Here is a 22454-nt window from a genome sequence, read left to right as displayed (position 1 = left end):
GGAGGCTCCGTGGTTTTGATCACTCAGTTGAGGGGCTTCTGAAGCTGTGTATAGCATAGCACACAGAGCCTGGCTCTGTCATCGACTCAGGAGTGCCCATCTCCCTGCCTCCTCTCCCCCAGCACACCCCTGATGCCTCTGTTTCCTACCAAGTTGCTCAAAGCTATTAAGGATGTGACACAGAGCAAACCTCTCCCCAGCAAAGGGGATACTCCTGGCTGCGGGTTGGTTGGCATCTCCCTCCTTCCCCTGTAGGCTGTAGACAATGATACCCCCTTTCACGTCTTGAAAAACCATAGCTATCCTCCATTTCACATTCTACCACAAGGATTTTAAGATCCAGACCTTCCCCTCCTGAAAGCTCAGGGTATTCCTGGAGCTTTTCAAAAAGCTGAATATTATTGTAGGCTAGTTGATTACCCACTACTGCACGATTTCCTTGATATCAGACATCATTCATTCATTCATTCGTTCATTCATCCTTTCACTCCCCCTGTGAGTTTATGTGCAGAGCACTGCTCTGGTTGCTGGGCTACAAGCATGGGGATCGCCAAGAGTGGGGCTCCAAGAAGCCCACAGCAAAGTCTCAAGTTTCAAATGCAATACAGAGATTATAGCTCCCTTATTGCAAAATGGTTAATACAACGAAAAAAGTTCTGAAGATCAAAAATGAACAAGTGAAAAGGCTAAATACAGGGCTGCAAGGGAAAAAAAAATTAGATAAGCGTAAGAAATAACACAGAAGCTTGTCAGAAATAAAAATATCAAACATCTAAATCAGCCCAAGCAATAAAGGCCTTCAGGTTACCGACACAGTGGTACATCTCCCAGGAAACCATAACTGAAATAACCGGCAGGGAGTGGAGGAAAGTGCAGGGCTCAGGGGTCAGGAGATTGAGGCTACTCCTGTCTGTGTAACAGCAAGCTCCATTTTGCCTCTCTGGGCCTCAATTTCCTCATCTGTAAATTGAGAAATGAAGTCTCTTCCACGTTAAAAGTTCCAAAAGTCTATTCACTAGCTGAGAAGTGTATGCACATTTAGAGTCAGGGTAAGGTGTATTTCAAACGGGCCTCAAAATAGGGGCAGGGGCCAGCAGACGCTGTGGCCGTGGCCCTGATTTGCCTTCTCCGGGAGATGCCTCCTCTGAAATGGACCCGGCATCTCCCAGCCTCACCTGCCTCCTGCTTTTACCTCAGCAGCACAGAAAGCTTCGTCCTCATGCATTCTCCGCACTGACCAAGGCAGATGCCCACCGCTCGGCTGCTCCACCGCTCAGCACAGAGCAGGGAAGTCACTAGCGCAGCTCGTGGGATCTGCTTTCTGGGATGTCACTGTGTACAGCTTAAGACATGCTGATCCAGTTCACTCCTAGTTTCTAGGCAAGACTGTGTGCAAACTGCCCCAGAAAGAGAACCATCTACTATTTTCTTTCAAATATCCAAATAAGGAAATCCTCTCTGGTGTCTCAGATCTCTGCCCTGTAACCTAAATCTTTTCTGATACGATGAAAGCTCCCTCTCTCTTCGGCTATTCTTAGAGGGAATGACAGAACTTGCTCAATTCATAAAAATTCTGTCACATGCCTTGGTGATTGCCACTGGGCCTTTTTAAAAAAATTCCTTTAACTTGTTTTTGGGGGGCTTAATTTCCAAATTTTTAATAGTTTTCTTGGCTATCTTCTGGGTCTGTGCCAAATTCCCTCAACGAAAACATTAAGAATAACTGAGTCATAGAATGTCGAGGTGAAGGGAACTTAGAGATTATGTGTCGGGCCATTGTCCTGTCACAGAGGAGCGAAATGACACCCAAGTTAAAGGAGGTGCCCAATGTCACAGAGCTCATTGGGACTGGAGTCCACGGCTCCTTATTTTTCCTCTTTCCTTTATAATCAGTTTTCAAACCTAAGAGAGAACGCTGTTCTTTAAGTAAGACATGCTCAACATATAGTTAGTATATTTCTCCCCTTGCAGGTAACTCATGAATATAATTTCCTGTATCTTTCCTGCGCATGAAAGAGAACTTATTTTAGGTATTGAGAAGGCATTGTCTGGGTCTAGGCTACAAAGAACATGTGCCAAATACTATGCACACATATAACTGGCACCTTCCAGGTTACAATGACCAAGTGGAGGTGAATGGCTCCGGCATTCATCTGTGTATTCATTCCTGACTTTGCATTAAAGCCTGCTGATTTTCTTTAGCAGCCAAAAAGCAAACCACATGAAAACAAGTCACTCTGAAGCAAAGTGTTCAAAACACAAAATGCCAAATTCATCAGTGAATACTAAAATGACACCCTCAGACTTCTGAAACCAATCAGAAGGGTTTCAGACATTTTGTTCCTCTGACTGTTGGGTGGGGATCAGTGAGCCCTTCCTGCCTGAGCTCTGGTTCAGACTCTGCAGCGTGGCTCTTGCGTCCACATCCATCTCTTCCAGCAGATTATGAGATCGCAGCGTGTAAGTCATCTCACACGCTGCCTCAGTGTCCGGCACATAGCTGGTCCTTGGGAAATGAGTTGTAGATGTGAACGAACAAACCCATGAGCTAAGGGTATACAGGAAGTCTACTCTCACCTCCTTTGAGGAGTTTAACAATAAAATTCTTGGGTACATACTAATCCCTCCCACTGAAAGGTACGAACACCTAGAACAAGGCAAGTGCATTCACAAGAATTCTTCAAGTTTACAGGAAACCACTTAGCTGGAAAAACAACATTGATGAGTTGATATGAGGACTAAAGAGAGGCAAGTGTCCCTAGGCAGTCTTCGAACTAGGCATGGAATGTTCCCTGGTTCCACCCTGCCAGCCACCAGAGGGTTTCCATCTGAGACGGCAGAGCCTGGGGCTGGGCTTCTTCACGTCATTTCTGTAAACCCTACTGGTGGCCCACAATGCTTGGCAGTGGGCTCCATCTGAGTACATAGTGTCTGACTTTGAGCTGAGTCCTGCTGAGGTGGGAGGAAAGGGACTGTGGAGACAGGGCAGTGACTGAGAGGAGGGTAAAACCTGCCGGGGGGTATGGACTCAGCGTCCCAGGAGCACACAGGAAATATCAGGAATGGGTGCTAGAGTTCACTTGACTATAATTTGCATATCACTATCTGGACTAGGAAAGTCATCCTCTGGTGATTCTAAATGTCTTCCACTAAGCAAATTCATCTATTTATTTGTACATCTCTTCTTTCAGTAAACATCTGCCAAATACCTACTATACGCCAGGTCTTGGGCTAGATGCCCTGGCCTGTTTAGTAAGAGAGAGACACCAGTCAGTAGAATACAAGATCCATAGGAAGGGGAAACGGCTCTCCCCTGGAGAGCCAAGCATGGCCCCCCAGAAGAAGTGACACTTGACCTGGATTCCCACATATGAGCAGGAGATTGCTTAAAGATCAGTCTTTTTCCTTAGTTGTGTAGGAATGATTAATAGTTATTCTCTTCATAGAAAGTCTGTCTATGTTGAAGTCAGAGAAAACAATAGCTCAAAGACAAAGGAGAAGACAAGCTCATGTTTACTGAGTGGTTACTCAATGCTAAATGTTTTATATGCATTATTGTATCTAATTTCCGCCACAATCCTACGGAGCATTATTATGATGTCCTCTTTATAAATGAGGGAACTGAGATTTAAATAACTAGCCCAGGGTTACATTGCTGTGAACTCGGGAACCCTCCTGCTTATGCCAGAGCCTGGTGGAGGAAGCATCCTACTCTGCCTCCACCCTACAGGCCAACACGATGTGGGCCTCACTGGAGGTAGCTTTCCCAGCGCCTCTGGCCACTGGATTTCTGTATCTCAAGGTTCTATGCTCTCCTTTGGGGTTACTCAGCTCTCACCTCGTGTTAATTAGGGACACACACATTTTTGCAAGATTTTGCTTACAACTGGGGCTTTTCTTGGGTTCTTTGGGGAGTTCTAAATGTCTCCTCTTCACTTCCTCAACGTCTTGAGGGAAGAGTTAAGAAGAGTAAGAACACCACCAGGCTTGATCTTGCCCACTCCTGCCTGTGTCCCCTGCCTCTGGTGGACAAAGGGATCCTCTCCTTCAGTAGCCTCCATACCTGTCAACCACTCACATTTAATAAAGAACTAGCCTTGTCTTAGGTACCGGAGACACAAAGATGAATAGTGAAAAATCCTTGTTCTTGAGGGACACAGTCTCGTGCAGGAAAATGGTTATGCAACTTAAAGACCACAGTAATCTTAATACTTTAAAGGTATGATTATCATGGTGCTGTGGGAGCACAGAGCAGGCAGCACTTATCTCTTCCTGAGAAGCACTTAACTCTGCTTCCCCAAAAAAGGTGATGTTGACCACTGAGCTACATCTTAAAGACCCAGTAGTTTCCCAAAGAGAAAAAGTGGAAAGGGCACTCCATTTCTCCACATAAGAGAAAACAGCCTTGCAAAGGGAGGAGACATGCAGGAGCGCACAGAAGAAGTGGGGGTTGGGGGGGTGTTAGCATGACTGGCCCAGGATGTGGGAGGCAGAAAAGAGTTTGGGGAAGTGCCAGCATAGTTCCCTTCCTCATTAGCTGTTGTTTCCAGAAGGAAGACATCGGTGATGTAAACTGTCCTTGCCATCTTCAGTCGCCATGCTTACTGAATTCCTTTTAGGTCATACAAATACTCCTCAGCCTCCTCAAACAGCAAAATGATTCCCTCTAGAAGCCATTTTGCCTTGTTTGTATGTACGTAGCTTCCTCCTTCCATCAACGTCTCCCATTTAGAAAACACAGCCCTGCCAATGAGGAGGGAACTGGATGTGTTAGAAAATAGGCAAATGAGGGCCCCGAAAAGTGAAGTTGCTCCCCAAAGTCTCCAAGTGAGTCACTAGCTAGTCTGAAAAGAGAAGTAGAGGCTCCGGAATCTTAGCTTGGTCTAGGCAAGGGATGGGAAAAACACTAGTCAGTTAGCACTGAAACCACCAAAAGGTGCAAAGAACCCCTTGAGATGCACAGTCCGTGAAATGTACTTTACATCTTAGACATGGATGTAAGAGGATGGAGAGGAGAGTAAGGGGAGGAGTTTTTTCCTCCACGTGTTTCAAGAATGGCTCAGGCTCCTTAGTCTACAGCCTCACCTATGTGAGAACACGAGCCTCCCCTCTCCCAGCCCGAGCCAGCCTAAGGGCGTTTCAGGTATCCCACAAACCGCATCCAAATACTAATGATTCTATCTTCCTTTATGAAATTACGTTTGTTATATGTGTATATAAAAAAATGAACTAGAAAGCAACATGGTATGGTGAAAAGATGCTGGATTTTCTGTTGCAACTGCTTCTTGCTGTGTGTTTTTGTACATTACTTACATTTTCTGAGACTGTCTTTTCTTATGTAAGAAGGGGATATTAATAACGCAAGCACAGTGCTCACTCCATAGGGTTGTGTTAAAATTGTTTGCATTAAATGAGATAAAGTGTTTAAACTGTATACAACAGTGCTTGGCAAAGGAAAGGAGGAAGAAAGAAAGGGGAAAATAAAAAAGAACTAGAACTTTTACAGAATTATCTTGGGGAACAAACCCATTTCCACTAAAAATTATGTGAAATGTTATGCAGAGTCACCACCTACGATCTACACTTAATTGTATGTATGTTATGTGTGTGGGGGTGCGTGTAAATCTAGATTTCACATCTGTGCTCTAACTTCAACGTTCTTAGCTTGGCTTGTTTTGGCCCTTGTACCACATTTCTCATCCAGAGTCCTGAAAGTCAGTTTCAAAAGGTATTTCAGAGTTGGTAGGTGATCCCAACTAGAAGTCAACAGCATCAGCATTGGCTGATCTCATGTTGAGTGGTCAAGGAGCGCTGGGCTTACCTCTGCTTGAAATACTGACGGTGGAAAGTACCTTCTAACAGTTGAGGAAGTGTGGCCAGAGTGGGAAAATGTACAGCAATCATAAGAAAACACATTTTCTCTATTGTAGTTTGAGCTAGAAAATCACTGAGACAACGCACAGCAGACCTTTGTATATTAGCAATGATGACAGAAGCTTCTATTTATTCTTAATAATGTGACCTCATTTTTTACGGGCTCCTTGGGGTAGTGTTTTTAGAATTTCTAATGAAAAGTTCATTCTCATAAAAAACAAAATGGGGAGTTACAGATAAATTGAGGCAGACAATTTGTATTAATTTGATGTGCTATTCTTATCTTCACTTTTTTGGAAGCCACAGTTTGGTCGGCAAATATTTACCAACACCAATTTACAATCGGATATGTCATAACATTTCTTTTGTCAAAACTTTAAATAACCAAACAGCCTAGTCTAATACCTTCATAACTCTTATTTTAAGGACTTTGTACCATAAAATCCTCAAGCATTTATTTGTTTTTCAAGTATATGTGGTATACCAGCAGACCCACTGAAAGCAGAGGTGAGGTCTCTGCCTGATGGAAAATGTAGCATTAAGAACAATCATCCAATATTCAGGGGGCTGGCCTGGTGGTAAAGTGGTCAAGTTTGTGCACTCTGCTTCCTGGCCCAGGGTTTTCCAGTTTGGATCCCAGGCGCAGACCTAGCACCACTTATCAAGCCATGCTGTGGCAGGGGTCCCACAATTAAAGTAGAGGAAGATGGGCATGGATGTTAGCTCAGGGCCAATCTTCCTCAGCAAAAAGAGGAGGATTGGCAGTGGATGTTAGCTCAGGGCTAATCTTCCTCAAAAAAAAAAAAAGAATAATCATCCAATATTCAGTCACAGAAAGGAATATTTAGACTTGTTAGAAAGCAACTAGTGGCTCATGTTAGAGGATATAAAGCAGTTTAAACACCTTTAAGAAACTGTCAATATGAAATAGGAAAGAGGCAAGGTGTGAATCTTGGCCCTGGCACTTACCAGCTCCGTGACCTTAGACTTAACCCTCCCTGAACCTTATTTTGGTCCTCTGTTAGAAGATGATAACATCAAGCTTTTGTGTGGAAATATAAGAGCAAATATATGTCAAGTGCTTAGCCTGATGCCTGGCAAATAGCAAGGGCTCAATAAGTCAGGAGTGATGGTGAATGTGGTAGAGGGAAATATGCAGATAGACGGATAAAATGGGGAAAGGGAAGGGGTAAATGAATCCAAGAACAGAGCTAGGAAACGATAGTCCTTTCCCCTATTTTGTAGATGAGGAAACCGAGCTTCCGAGACCTGCTCAGGCTCCACACTTAGTAACAGACTAGAATAGGAATTAAATCTGCCTCCAGATTTGCCCTCTGCCTTTTTTTTTTTAAGGTATATTTTTTGGTGAGGCAGATTGGCCCTGAGCTAACATATGTTGCCAATCTTCCTCTTTTTTTTTTTTTTGCTCCTCAAAGCCCTGGCATATAGTTGTATATCTTAGTTCTAAGTCATTGTAGTTCTATGTGAGATGCCACCACAGCATGGCTTGATGAGCAGTGCTAGGTCCACACCCAGGCCACCGAAGCAGAGCGTGCAAACTTAACCACTCGGCCATGGGGCTGGCCCCTCTGCCCTCTCTTCTTTATATCAAACCTATTTCTTTCATGCACAGAAACTGCAGACACTCAGACTTACAAGCTTTAAAAAACTGACATTATATGTGATATTAAATACATTATATATTATATACATTACAGACAATCACCAGACAGACTGTGTTGCAATTGTCTTTCTCTGTGGTCACAGGGAAAAAACAGAAAACCAGGGATATTTTGGTGAAAAATTTCAAATAGAAAGACAAGGGAAGGGAAAAATCTGAAAAAGTCCTCAAGGGGCCTATGACATTCCATCTTTCCAAAGGGAAAAAATATTAAGTGTTTATAAAGCATTGGAAATAACAGGGAAAGTTCATCTTATATTTTTAAGGTGAAGAAAGGGGGCTCAAGAATGCAAAACTGCCTACATGTTCCTCATTTTTTTTTGCGTTCACTTTGCACCTATTACCTAGCTTTTTCCATGAGGCATGTATATTCCACTCTTCTTAATCTGGCCCTCTGGCGCAGGGGATGTGAGCCGAAGATGTCAAGAAGGTGCAAAGGCTCCACATTTTAAAATGTTACGCCTGAGGTTAACAGACATGTAGTTTTAATTCTAAATTTTGCCTGAGGAATGGTGAAAAGGAAGAAGATGCAAATTTTATACAAATATATTCGTGCGCCTCTTTACTTCACAAGCTTGGATACACAGCTTGGATAAATTTTGGTGGCCACCGCCCACGCTGAGGTATCAAAATGCAGGGTATTATTTAAATGCAAAGTAATTATCCCATTAATTCACTTCCATCTTGAAAGTGCAACCAGAGAAAAAAAGAAAACAAATCATCTGGGAGGTTGCAAGTCACATGCATAATTAATTTGCCTGCCGAATTTGGCGTCTTAGCTTTTGTGCCTGTGGAGAACATAATCTCTTTTGCATTTTAGCTCTGTCAGTCAAGAGGATGTGTGTGTGTGTGTGTGTGAGAGAGAGAGAGAGACAGAGAGACAGAGAGACAGAGAGGAGGAAAGAGAGACAGCAAGAAACAGAGAGGAGAGAGAGAGAGCACGTCGAGCCGTCCATGTAACTGATGCTGGACTAAAACAAGAATCAATGCTGCAACCACAGAACTGTGGCTTTGCTGGTTCCTCAATTTAACATCTTAGCTTTTCCTTCCGCCAGAAAAAACAACTGACCATATTTGAGAAACAAGCCTCCTTATAATTTACCAGCGGGACTGACACAGGCGGGGCTCTGAAGTTGAGCAAAACTTATTTTAACTCAGTAAGTGGGTCACTTTTTACCTCTATTCTTCAACTCACAATTAAAACAATCTTTCATTCTTTCATAGTTTTTAGGACACCCATATTTGGCCATTACCATATAATTATAGATATGTGTGTTTGGATATAAATACTAATTGTTTAATTTATTCATGTCTATCAGTCACAACAGTTAGAAAATGTGAATGCCACCTGACTAAAAGTATTCTAACCTTCTACGACTGGGAAATTTTCAAACCTTTTGAGGGTAGAAATCATGTTTTGTGACCCAGGCAGAGGCCAATTAATTAGTAAAAAGCAAATACTCAGTCAAGTGCACAGAGAGGCTGAGCAAATACTGACGATGATGATGATAAAGAATAGTCTGTTTAATAAAAGCAACTGTAATTCTGATGCATTTATTTGGGATAAATTATGATTATTTGAGTTCAATTCAAGGGCTTAGGTACAAATAAGCACCAGAGTCCGCTGCCTGTTTATTCCAGGAGGTTTCCTCTGGAATTCAGCAGTTAATGCAAAATCGATTCAATTGTAGAAAATTCAAGTAATAAAATATTTGAATGAATTAACTTGCTTTCAGATATAAAGATAACACCAGTAACTACCTCATAGGATTGTTGTGACGACTAAACGCATTGATATGATTAAAACACTCAGAAAACATACTCAATCCAAAGTGAGTAGTATATAAGCATTAGCTGTTATTAATAGGATGATTAATTGAAAATCTTTCCCCCTCCCCCCAAGTTGTCTGCAGTATCTTACGAGATGGAGCAATTATGAAATTACTGGGAAGATTGATGTAATGACTGAAATTGACAAACCAAAACAACGGGAACAGTCAATAGTTTAAGGAAGTTGAATCAGGAGGGAACTGAGAAAAACAACAGGGAGACGCCATCTGGAGAGTCCAGTGATTACAGCAGCTGCAGGGAGAAGCCACCAGAAGATGAACGTCCAATCGGGTAGTAACTTCTGAGAACTTCAAAAAGAAAAGAATGTGAAACATGGAACACTCTTGACTTAAGAAGTGCATTGCCATCTGGCAAAATAGGGAAATTTAAAACTCTTGGAACCTGCTGACGTTGATTAGTTTTATATTTTGGTGGGCTCTAATGTTAATTTTTATTTCTGCGGGGTTCAATATGCAGATGGAATAGCATCACTTCAGTTGATGATACTTGCGAGTTGGGAAACTAGCAGACAAAAAAACCCTAGGAAGACAATTAGATTAATCTAAATAATGTCACTTTGCTATAAAACCTGCTATTAGTGATAAAGTCCAATGCCTTTATAATCCTACTTTATAAATTTCTGGCTCTTCATAAATGTAGTCTTAAGAGTAAATTTCTTAATTTTATTTTACCTAACATGATTTTGAAATTCGTTTGCCATCTCTTCTCCATATACAGAGGGGCCTTAGCTCTTTAGGTAACAAGGGGAAATTGACTTGAGAGTTTTCTGAGAATAATCCAAAGTGACTACTTTAAAGTTAATGATATTTCTTCCTGTGTTCTTTGTCATCAAAGAAGCCCAGTATTATCAGGTACGTAGTTTTGACAAGGGTAGCTAAATTTCAGCTCAGTTAATGTAGTTAGACTAAAATAATGAGACTATAATTTTGCCTATTTGCTATGATTCTTGGGCAATTTCTTAAATTCCTTGAAGTCAATGTCCATTTAGTGCTTTGAGGCTAAAATGAAGAATAGTGCTTTGGCAAAGAGGAAGCATGGTTGAAGGCAAAATATTACATTTTTGTTGTATCTTCTTTCATAGCAGTCATTGGGGGGAACTCAGTAAATACTAAGTTAAATGAAATCAAAGAAAAGACTTTCATGTGTTTCTAAGGAACTGAGAAAAAATACTTGTGACAAATTTTCAATTTGATAAATATCATTAGTACCCACCACGTGCTAGGAAAGGTAGAGAAGGGGCTCAGGCTGTCAGCAAATAAGGCCTTGAAACTAAAACAATATGATTCCTGCTATAATTACTCTAAGATCAGAGCATTAAGCAAACACACACAGAAGAAACAGTAGGAGCAAGAAGGCGGGGGCAGGTCCAGTAGGGAAGGATATGTTTCTTGAAATGAGCCTTGAAAGATGACCACACGTTTTACAAATAAAGAAAGCAACTGGAGAAACAGTTGGAGCCAAAAGAAGTGAAATAGCTTGGAACTTTCTGGTGGCTTGTGGTCTTGTGTGGGTAAGTGAGAACGTGGGTAAGTGAGGGGGGCGGTGAGAAGATGTGGGACAGCTAGAGCAGAAGGAAGTGACAAGAAAGAAGGTTGGGGAAGTGGCTGAGGCAAGTCTGTGAAGACATACAATTCTTTAGTAAAATTATGCATTAAGTAAAAGAAAATACTTCTTCATCCTATTATTATATGAAACCTGCAATGATATCTCTTATTTATAAAAATATAAATGTTTCTGAGTTTATTGCAATTTTTTCCTTCTCTTTTTCCCTCTCTTTTTTGTTTTCTCTCTCTTTTAAAATTGTGGGTGCGAATATCTCTTCAGTCAGCTTCAGAAATAAAAGCCTGTAATGATCTACATCTGGGAAGAGCATGCTGGTGTGGAAGAGAGAATCTGGAAGAGATAGAAAATTATAGAAAGGCAGTATGGAGCCTGAAATCCTCGCTACCTACCACCTCTCACCCCCTCCAACTGCCCAGTGACTCTGGACCAGTTCCTTCAATGATCTAAGCCCATTCTTCAACTCTAAAGATAGCTGAGAGGATTAAATGAGGTAATGCATGGAGAGTGGCTACACACAGTAAGTACTTATAAATATTAAGTGTTATTATTACTTATGTCTCCACATTTTTGTGGCTTTTCTGGTTTTCTTTCTGTAGTTAATTTCCAGTTTCATACCTTTGTGGTCAGAAAAGATGCATGGTATTATTTCGATCTTAAATTTATTGAGACTTGTTTTGTGGCCTAATATGTGATCAAAATGCTACTGAACAATGAAGAAATCAAAGAAGAAATCAAAAAATTCCTGGAGACAAATGAAAATGAAAACATGACATGCCAAAATCTGTGGGATACTTGTCATGTTCTCTCTAATTTAAATGGACACATTTGAATACGACTTTACTTGTTGGCCTCTCCTATCCTGAAGGGTTAAGAAAAAAAACTATAAATGATGTTAAAACACTGAAATTGTTTCCCAAATTACTGATTGTTTCCAGGCATAATTTATGAAGGAGACAAAACTTAAAATACGACAAAGAAAAGCATCCTGAGATACTAATGAAATGTCTCCCTAAGCACAACTCCACCCCATACAGCATGCTTGTTCAAAGAGCAAGACCCAGAAGATTCTTCCCTGATGATACTGGGAGTGAGCCAGAACGAAGAGGAATGGATATTTTCTAACACACCAGGTTGACGCTTTAACAATCTAAACTCGATTTAAATCAAGAGACTTTTTCTATTTTGAATTAACTTTTTCATATTCTGTTTTATTCCCTCCCAATGCAAGGAAAATACTGATCTTCCTTTGCATCCTAATTTATTTTATACTCATTAATATTTTTACTAAAAATAAGACACAGAATATTTTTAATTTGTTCTTTTCTGGGATGCAAGTCCTCCCCCTGCAATTTCACATTTTTGCCAGTTTAAAACTATTCAGGTGAGATGTATGAGACAATGCTGATGGTCACATTTTGCAAATTCCAGAAATTCACATATGTACATATACGGTTAACTCCATTCAAATTGGCCTGTGAACGTATTCTTCAAACAATTTTATTTAATAGAAGCCAATGATGATAAATGTATGTAAATTCAAAATTAAGATGTGTGAATAAACTACCTTTGTTTAATGAAACTTTTTAAAAAAGTGGTCCTAAGGAAGTAATTTTAGAAAACAAGTTGCTGTATTTGATTAAGAAAAATTGGGTTTTCATAAGTATGCTGATGAATGAATCCATTTCCAGTCAAAATGGCTTTTACATTTATCATCTGTCAATGGTTCTTAATATTGTTGGATAATGATAATTAAATAAAGGCTGATGCTCCAAGATCCAAAGTCTATGTTTCAACAAAGTTCCTGGAATAAACATCCCATATCAACTTTATAAGAATTTCTATTGTAGACAGAAGCCTTTCATCTAGAATTTAATGGTCATTTGTAGGGTCATAAGCATAACGAATAGTTCCGACAAATCTATGAGAACAGTACAATTAAGCAACACAAATTACTTTTATTTTTAGAGAATAAACGGAGAAGAGGCGGCCTCTACTTCCATGTGGTTATTAAGCACACCCATTAAAAACCGTTGGCGCCAAAATCACTCAGATAACCAGTATCACACTCAGTAACATATGACTCAAGATGTTAATATATCCACTGAAGTACTGGCAAGAAGTCTTTTAGAAAAACAGAACCACAGGAGCTAAAATTAAACTACCTCCATTAGGCCAATGAGCAACTCAATCTAAATGATCAATATGCACTTTCCTGAAAACATTTTAAAGCAGATAAAATCACAGTAAATAGCCTCCCCTAAAAGACCAATAAAATAAATCAGAACATGGTTTGGTTTAGAAAGGAAAAAAAATGATAATTTTTTTGGGGAAGGGGTGATAACTGTGATAACTGGGGAAGAAATCATCCTAGAGAGCTGAGGGGGCCCACTCTGCAGGGCCACATGAGGTGGCTTTGCTGGGAAGTTCTATGGTGGCAGGGCTCACACAGGGCTCATGTGACAGGTGCTCAGATCTCTAGTACCCTTAAGGCAAAACCCACAACCCACAGAAACAGAGCCGGCCAACAAGCAAAACGTCCTAAGCACTTAGAAAAAGCAAAAAGACTTAAAGAAAAATTTACCTGGTACAAAAACTGTGCTCAGTGGTACTGGCGAGTGAGCGGAAACTCCTTCTTTCTGTTCTGCAGAACAACTTTGTCAACCCGGGTGTCACAAGGCAGGAAGTGACTAGAATGACAAATCATCAGCCAGTAAAGAAATAGATTTTGTCTTTATAAGGACATTTTACTTAACTTTTTTTTTCTTTCATATCCCCTCCCCCACAAAAATCACCCAACAGAACAGGTCACACTGAAATTCAGAAGCCTTATCACTTCCTCTTTATGAGCATTTTTCTCTCTCCCCTTTCTGTCTCATCGAGGTACTCTGGCTCTGGGCTACTTAAACCTGTCTGATTTCAGATAACAGGGCAACGTCAGCCTACCGCCTTGACCTCCTTCTCTGACCCTAGTTGCAAACGTAAAACCCAGGTGCCTAGCCACTTACAGCAAAGATAAACAAATTATTCATTTTTAGTGAAAGAGCCCAGGGACAAGGTGACATACACCTGAAATGAACTAAAAGGGGTTTTCTTAGGAAAGCACCCCCAGCCGAAACCAAACCTCTCTTAAGAGTCCCTGAACAATGATCTCATTGGTACAAACAACACAAAATGATCTCTTTAAGGGGAAGGGCCCGAAAAGACAGGTCAACTATATTATTTACTCATTCTTTTATTTATAGAACACCTACGTGCTCGGGATCTCTTTAACCCAATTAAAGATTTCAATTATTTAGACGTCTCCTATAAAGAGCACCCGTGGATCCCACAGGCAGCTGCTATCGTTAATGGGTATCTAAGTGCCTTCACAGAGACTAGATTTAATTTTTGAATGCACATTTTATAAAATTAGCAAGAGAATAAAAAACTCTAGTATTCTCTGCCCAAACTCTGGATGCTTGTCTTGAGGGCAAATTCCCATCTTCAAATGGAAGCGTTCAAGTGTTTGCAGCCTAATGGGGGCTGTGCAGGTTGCGTAGCGCCCTGAGTAATGTTGAATGAACATTAAGCATAGTCTCCACGTTGCCCAGAGACTCTGTGCGCCTCCAGCGGTCAGCCTGCTATTGAGGAAGAAGGACATACACGTCTGACAGTGAGTTGAAGATGCTTCTGTATTTGCTGGGGGCCTGGGACGTCCCCAGCGGGTATTCTGGTTGGGAGGATGCCCTTACACTTTTGCTTCTTTGATTTGTCCTCTAGAAAGTTCCCGCTTCCGACCTGAATTATTAAACCAAGCTGTTCTGGTTTATCTATTCCATTAGCCCAGGGTGTGGCAACTTCTTGGGCAGGACCTCACACGGGCCATCTTGGGGAAGAGGGTGGGCTGAAGAATGGGAAGAAATGGTGGAGATTCAGCCCATTCTACAAGTGGCTCATCTCACAGGGAACTATCAGCTGTCTTGTGACTCCCCAGGGAAGACTGAGGGGGTGAACTGGACGCTGTTTCCTTCATTGTGAAATTACTCCCAAGTAATAGATGGCAGAGGGTTTCAAGAAGCACCTGAATTCCTTCAGGACACCAGAGAAACATCCATGCATCACTGTGACCATAGTGATCACACTACAAGGTAGCCAAAGGCTGGTGGTTTCCACTCTGGTGGGAACAATCACCACTTAGGGCCCGGCAGCAGGACTCCACAGATAATGCCTCAGTGGGCTTCAGGATGAAAAAATGGGAGATGTCTGTGGATCTCCCTAATCTGGTTCTGCATCCCTGGGGGTTCAGGATGGAAGGAAGGTCCAGCGGCAACACTTCATAAAGGGGAACAGAGATTCCTTTCATTTACCCGGGAGAAGGAAAGCAGCAGCATTCTGTATCTACCGGTGCCTGATCCTTGGAGAACCGAGGAATCTATAAAGAAGAGAAGATATATGTAAGCATTGGCTCAACAAGTGCTTGACGTGAGCATGGGTTCAACATGTGTTTGATGCCTGTCTGTAGGCACTGGGGATTCAGAAATGAACAAGACACAATCACTGCTTTCAAGGAGTACCCAGTCTAGTAGGGGAGAAAGACATGGAAGTAAATAAATACATCTATTCTGAAAGGGGTGAAAAAGCAGTGGAACATTGAGGCAGAAACAGATGTGAGCAGAGCTGACTCTTTTTTTCTTTTTTGATGAGGAAGATTGGCCCTGAGCTAACATCTGTAGCAATCTTCCTCTACTTTGCACGTGGGACACCACCACAGCATGGCTTCATGAGCAGTGTGTAGGTCTGTGCACAGGATCTGAACTGGTAAACTCCGGGTGGCAGAAGCAGAGCACGCAAAATTAATCACTAGGCCACTGGGCTGGCCCAGAACTGATATTTGAAGACAGTAAAACATGGCTAGCAATCAAAAGAAGGATTTAGGATTCCAGACAACGCCTATATTCCAGAACATGAAAGCCATCACATTGTGCTGCTTACAATCACCCAGTTGAAGGCGTCATCTTCTACTCTGGCACCCACTCAACTTTGGCTCCACGTCAGCCACCCACCACCACTTCACCCACATCCTGGACTACTGCCTCGATCTTAATCTCCTTATCTGCCTCTCAATGCCATAAATCAACCACGGGGCAGGCAACTGTTTAGGTCTTAGACCAAGGCTTTTTCAGAGGGGAGTGTTTTATCACTGTCAGGGTTTAGAATTACTTGTGCATCATGATATGAAACAGAGGACTGACTTTCGGTTTTATTACTATTTTTACGTTCTCTACAGACAATGCACCCTGATGGCCTGCACTTAGAGTGGATCTCTCCCACCCTCTACTGTCCAACCTCCATATGCCTCTACTGCCACCTCGGCCACTTCTCCACTGGCCTGTCCTTTGCCTTCCCTCTACCCCTACTGCCCTCCTCCACTTCATCCCGCCCTGGGCTGCTCTGAAGCCCACAGCCTCAATCCCTAATACCGCATCAGCTGCTACTCTCTGGCCACTGAATGTTGCTGAAAAAAAGTCACAGAAATACAGACTTGGAATGCTACAAACTCAAGCTGCTTGCCTTCAAATTACTTCTCAGAAATACTTTCATTCAATTTCATTAATTCCTGACAGCAGGCATCCTCAAGATGGGGGTCCACGCACCCCTAAAATTGTATGCATAATGCATGTGCTTTTTTCTGTGTCCATCATATTATTCATTGTAATATTAAAGAGATCACAGACTCCAAAAGTTAGACATTTATTTCCAACTCTTTCCTCTTGCCTCAGTCTCCCACTCCACTCTCCTGCCTCCTTGCCTCCTTTCCTGGCCCAAGATTCCTGCCCCTTACTTACTGAGATGATCCCCGTCATCTGGTATGAGCTTCCTTACGTAGCCTCCTCTACTCTCACAAGATCCATCTTGTCCTCTTCTCTTTCAATCTTAAAGGAGGTGTTCTTCCATCTTCTCAAGGTCAGTAGTTCCTCATTATAATCAACCTTACATTTCTACTTCTTTAGATACCTTGCTCCATCAATTATCTCATGTTTTTCTAGAATCTTTAATCTCTTACACTCTCCCCACCTCCCCTTTACGCACTGTGGGGTTTGGACAAAGGGAGAAACACCTCTGCTTCAGTCTACTGCTTACTCCCCTGACATTTGATGGGCAGCGAATGAGAGTAATAAAGATGGGCACAGGCCCTGACTTTGTAGAATGTTCACAGTAGTCAAGGACACAGACAAGTGAAGAGGCAGGTGGTACTGGGAACCATGACAGGTGAGAAGCAGAGTGCCGGTGGGAACACACAGCACTAACCCAAACTTGGGGTCTGGGAGGCACGCACAGAAAGCAGAGTAGAGTGGTGAGGAGTAAAGATGCTGAGCCAGTCGTCTAAGGTCACACCCAGCTCTACTGCTGCACTAGTTGTGTGACGTTGGGCAAATTATTTAAGGTCACTGGCCTCAGCTTTCTCATCTAGGAAATGGGGATGAAAACAGCATCTCTTTTATAGAGTTGCTGTGAGGGTTCAGTGAACTCATCTACGGAGAGAACTCAGAGGAGTGCCTGGCACATAGTTAATGTTATATAAGAATTAACGAGACTTTTGACATTTATACCAGGCTCTGGAGCAGACCTTTCACGTACATTATTTCATTTATTTCTCACAACCACCTTAGGAATTAGGTATTATTTTTGTTTTTTTCTTTCAATTTTCAAACAATGGTTTGATTCTCATGCCATAAAATTCACCTTTTAAAAGTGAAATTCACTGGTTTTTGGTATGTTGACAGAGTTGGGCAACCATTACACTATATAATACCAGAATATTTCCATCACCCCCAAAAGAAACCCTGTACCCACTAGCAGTTATTTCCCAGTTATCTCCACCTCCCAAGCACCCAGCCACTCATCTATTTTGTCTCTGCAGATTTGCCTGTTCTGGACATTTCATAGAGATGGAATCACACAGTGTGTGTTCTCATGTGACTGGTTTCTTTTACTGAGCAGAAGTTTTCAAGACTCATCCAGGTTGTAGCATCTATCAGGGCTTTCTTCCTTTCTATAGAAGAATAATATCCCATCGTATGACATATCACATTGTATTTATCCATTCACTAGTTGATAGAAATTTGAAGTGTTTCCAGTTTTTCGATATTATGAATAATGTTGCTATGAACATTTGTGTACATGTTTTTGTGTGGACATATGTTTTCTTTAATTTTTAATATCAAAGTAATACATGTATATAGAAGTCAAATATCACCTCAGGGCTTTGTAATGAAACGCCAGTCTCCTGACATGCTCCTGCTCCACCCCTGAGTCCCACTGCCCAGAAACCATTATTTCCAATAGTTTTAGCTATTTCTTCTGCTACTTCACGTTTCTAGGTGCTATGCTTATACTATGTCTATACTGTTCAGGTTCAGGTTTTTTTTTTTACTCCTTACTTGGGAGATGAAGATCCGACCCTCTCCCTCCCCTAGTGTGTACACCCGAGCCCTCCCACCATCCTCTAAAACAGGTTAGGACACCTTTTTAGTTAAATCAACATTTAGTTTTGACAATATAAATATTAATAGCTGTTTTAGGTAGAACACAATGTTTATATGTCCTTTTTGTATCTTTTTTTTTCTTTTTAAAGATTGGTACCAGAGCTAACATCTGTTGCCAATCTTCTTTTTTTTTTTCCCCTTCTTCTTCCTCTCCCCAAAGCCCTCCAGTATGCAGTTGTATATTCTAGTTGTAGGTCCTATGGTTGTGCTATGTGACCAGATCATGGTGGGTCTTTTGAGCTGTGTTAAGGAGTTTGGGCTTTACCCTACATGCAGTGGGGAGCTATTTAGGGTCTGTATTGATCTCCTAGGGCTGCTGTAACAAAGCACCACAAATGCGGTGGTTTAAAAATAACAGATATTGGGGGCTGGCCCCGTGGCCAAGTGGTTAAGTTCATGCGCTCTGCTTCGGCGGCCCAGGGTTTCGCTGGTTCAGACCCTGGGCATGGACATGGCACTGCTCATCAGGCCATGTCAAGGTGGCGTCCCACATACCACAACTAGAAGGACCCACAACTAAAATATACAACTATGTACTGGGGGGATTTGAGGAGAAAAAGCAAAAAAACCCCAGATATTTATTGTCTCATGGTTCTGGAGTCTAGAAGCCCAAAACCAAGATGTCAGCAGAGTTGATTCCTTCTGAGGGCTGTGAGGGAGAACCTGTTGCAAGAATCTCGCATAGCTTCTGGTAGTTTGCTGGCAATCTTTGGTATCCCTGGCTTGCAGAGAAATCACCCAGATCTCTGCTGTGTCCAGATTTCCCCTTTTTATAAGGAGGAAGTCATATGAGACTAGGGCGCACCCTAATGACCTCATCTTAATGTGACCATCTGCAAATACCCTATTTCTAAATAAGGTCACATTCATAGGCACTGGGGGTTAGTATTTCAATATCTTTGGGTTGGGGGGGGAGACACAATTCATAACAGGGTCTTAAACAGAAAGTGACATAATCAGACCTGTATTTTAGAAAAATCTCCTACCTCCAATGAGAAGGGTGAGACAGCACAGGTTGGAGAGGGGGTGGGGAAGATAAAGATCAGACCATTCCAGAGGCCACTGCCTTCGGCACTGATATGAGGTAATGATAAGCAGTAGTGGGACAAAGAGAGGTGGGTGGATTCAAGGGACACTTGGCAGGCAGATAGGGTAAGAAAGGACTGATTGAATACAGAGAAGAAAGAGACTGGAAAAGAAGAAGGAATCCAAGATGAGCTCATTTCTGGATGGGAAACTGGGTGGTGAAGAGTGGTACCATTCAATGAGACAGGGAACGCTGGAGGAGCAGGTTTGCAGAAGAGGATGATGAATTTAGGCAGTGCTGCCTCAGTTCCTCAATTCCCACATCGTCTCCATCGGGCCACTCTTCTCATCATTCTTCAAAAACTGTGTTCTAAAGGACTTTACTCAGTCTTAGTGTTCTGGCCTTTATGCAACATTTGACACTGTTAGCTATCCTTTCCTTTTTCAAACTCTCTTCTCCAAGGACAATTATTTATATTTAATTGCCAAATGAACAACTCTATTCTTAAATCCCACCGTCATCTCAAATATTTAAAACTGAAGTCATCATTCCTCTGACAAATGAGCTACTCTCTACCCCTCCCTTACTTCCTTAGTTCAGCCAGGAGGGCATCATTGGCCCAGGATAGTCCAGAGTACTCCTTGACTCCTACTTTTTTCTCAGTTCCCACATGTGGTCAAAGTTGCACCTATTTTTCCCTCGTAGTCTTTCCCAGTTTTGTGCTTTCTGCGCCTCTTCTACCTTGTTTAAGCCTTTATTATCATACTCCTGGGCTTTGGATCAGCTTCCTGATTCACTATTTTCCTGCCTCATTGCTCCTTAATCCATCCTGCATATCACCAGCATACTACTCTTCATAAAGCGATGCCTTCCTCCCACCACTCTCCTGCCCATTAATTATCTGAGATTACTCATCACTTCCATGATAATGCCCGCACTACCTCGATCCATCTTTCAAGCCTCATACTAACAACAAAAGCCCTCTGGTGCTCCTGAGCTGGTCGTTAACCCCCTGACATAATTTCTCACTATGCCTATCAGATGCCTGTGCTCTCTCTTCCTGCCTGCTCTCCTCACCTCCCATTTCCATAAATCTGAATCTTTCTCCTAGAACCAAGAACAAGACCAGCTTCATAATTTGTAGGCCTCCGTGCAAAATGAAAATGTGGGACTCCGTTTAAAAAATTATTATGAATTTTTAGATGCTGACAGGAGAGCATTAAACCAAGTGTGGAGCCCTTCTGAGCACAGGGCCCTGTGTGGCATGGGTTACGTACCCGCAAAGCAGGCCATCATCAAGAATCTTTCCTTGACCACAAATCTATTCTTTTTTCTCCTCCTAAAGACTATAGCACTTGTTTATAAGCCATTCTTGACATTTATTGCATGTTACCTTTCTTTGTCAATTAACCTCTATGACTATACATCTGTGTGTGTTTGTACCATCTTTATTCATTCATCAAGCTCTTATTAGGAACAAACTATGTGCCAGGGCCTGAGAAAACAAAACCAAAAGACTCAGGCTCATACACTCAAGGAGTTCACAATCTGGGAGGTTACCACACATACTAGCAATTATAATATCCTCTGACAAATGCTGAGATAGAGAGATGCCCGGGGTACCAGTGACATGGCAGTGGGGCTGCAGGCAGGAAGGCATCTTAGAAGATGTGTAGCTGAGCCTCCAAAAGTGTATAGAAGCTGGCCAGGCAAAGGAGGGGAAAAAGGGTAATGAAGGGCATTTCAGACAGAGAGACCAGCATATACAGACGGCGTGGGGATGTTATGTGTATCTCCCAACTGAAATGTAAGCTTCTGGAGTACAGGAACTGCAACCTCTTTTAGCACCCAACACAACTCATTGCTCATAGTACAAACTCAATAAATATTTGATTAGTTGAGAAGGCAAATTGATTCTATAAACAATATGACATTTAAAATTTAAACCACAAAGCAAAAATAATTAGATATTTTAAATATACATCTAAAATTCACTCTCTAACCATGAGAGGTCTTCCAGAGAATCTATAAATGCAGCTGCTATATAAAGACTGACTTTACTTCTGTTTAATGCTAATTTTACTACCCCTTTCTGATAACAGTGCAACGAAAGCTAATTATACCTATTATTGCCAGGTAGTCATAAAAGGAAGAGGGTTGCTCATAGCTGCAAATTTTATTTTCATAAAATGTCAAGTACATAAAAATGTTATCTCTGCAATATTTCTAAGTATTAAAAAGTTGAATTCCGCACACTATGCAGGCTATGACCATTTCAAAAGTAGAGAATCTGCATACGTTTAGTTTATAACAACTCCCTAGATATTCACTGACATTTTATAACCCATTTGCACTAACAGTCATTAAAACAGATGCAGGCTGAAATGAACGTATGCCACTTACCTTCAACTTCCCATGCTGGAAATACAATATTTCCTCAACTTTTGCAAACAGATTGCTGCTGCTGCTGAGACAATGTCTGAGACACTCTCAACCACCAAGAACACAAATACAAGAACAAAGATTTTAAAATAAGTATATAGAAAACAATAAAAGAAAAAGTATGAATCAAGTACTGAAATGGAAAATCATGAGCCTCTTAACAATGAAAACGTAACAAAAAATAAAAATGAAAAAACTAATAAAAAATATGTGAGGAGCATGGTGCACAGGAAAAGAAAAAGATCTGAAATTAGAAATCTTACAGACAAATCTTTCATTCCAGCGTATGCTAATGGATCTTGTGCATTTTCCCTTTCCTCAGCTGAAATTATATGTAAATTGGAGAAAATATCACTTGTATTACAGGTTACTTTAAAGAATAAGTGAGATAATATAAGCTAACATACCTAATACAGTAGTCCTAGTTATTGCCAAATTTTAGTTGAATCTGAATTTATAAATTGATTTATATAAAATACCTGCATACTTC

General features: G+C 41.4%; 1 protein-coding gene across 1 annotated transcript in view; it reads right to left on the bottom strand.

Annotated features, from left to right (window-relative positions):
- LCP1 (lymphocyte cytosolic protein 1) overlaps window positions 1-22454 on the bottom strand; it is a 78464-nt gene that overhangs the window by 39296 nt on the left and 16714 nt on the right. The window contains exons 2-3 of the mRNA XM_014838901.3: window positions 15316-15380; window positions 13551-13656 (exon numbers count right to left, since the gene is read on the bottom strand). The gene's annotated coding sequence lies outside the window, so the exon portion shown is untranslated. The remainder of the gene's footprint in view (window positions 1-13550; window positions 13657-15315; window positions 15381-22454) is intronic.

This window comes from Equus asinus, chromosome 11 (genome assembly GCF_041296235.1).
Source record: "Equus asinus isolate D_3611 breed Donkey chromosome 11, EquAss-T2T_v2, whole genome shotgun sequence".
Lineage (NCBI taxonomy): Eukaryota > Metazoa > Chordata > Mammalia > Perissodactyla > Equidae > Equus > Equus asinus.
The sequence above is the reverse complement of the archived record's forward strand: the minus strand, read 5'-3'. Positions and strand labels throughout refer to the sequence as shown.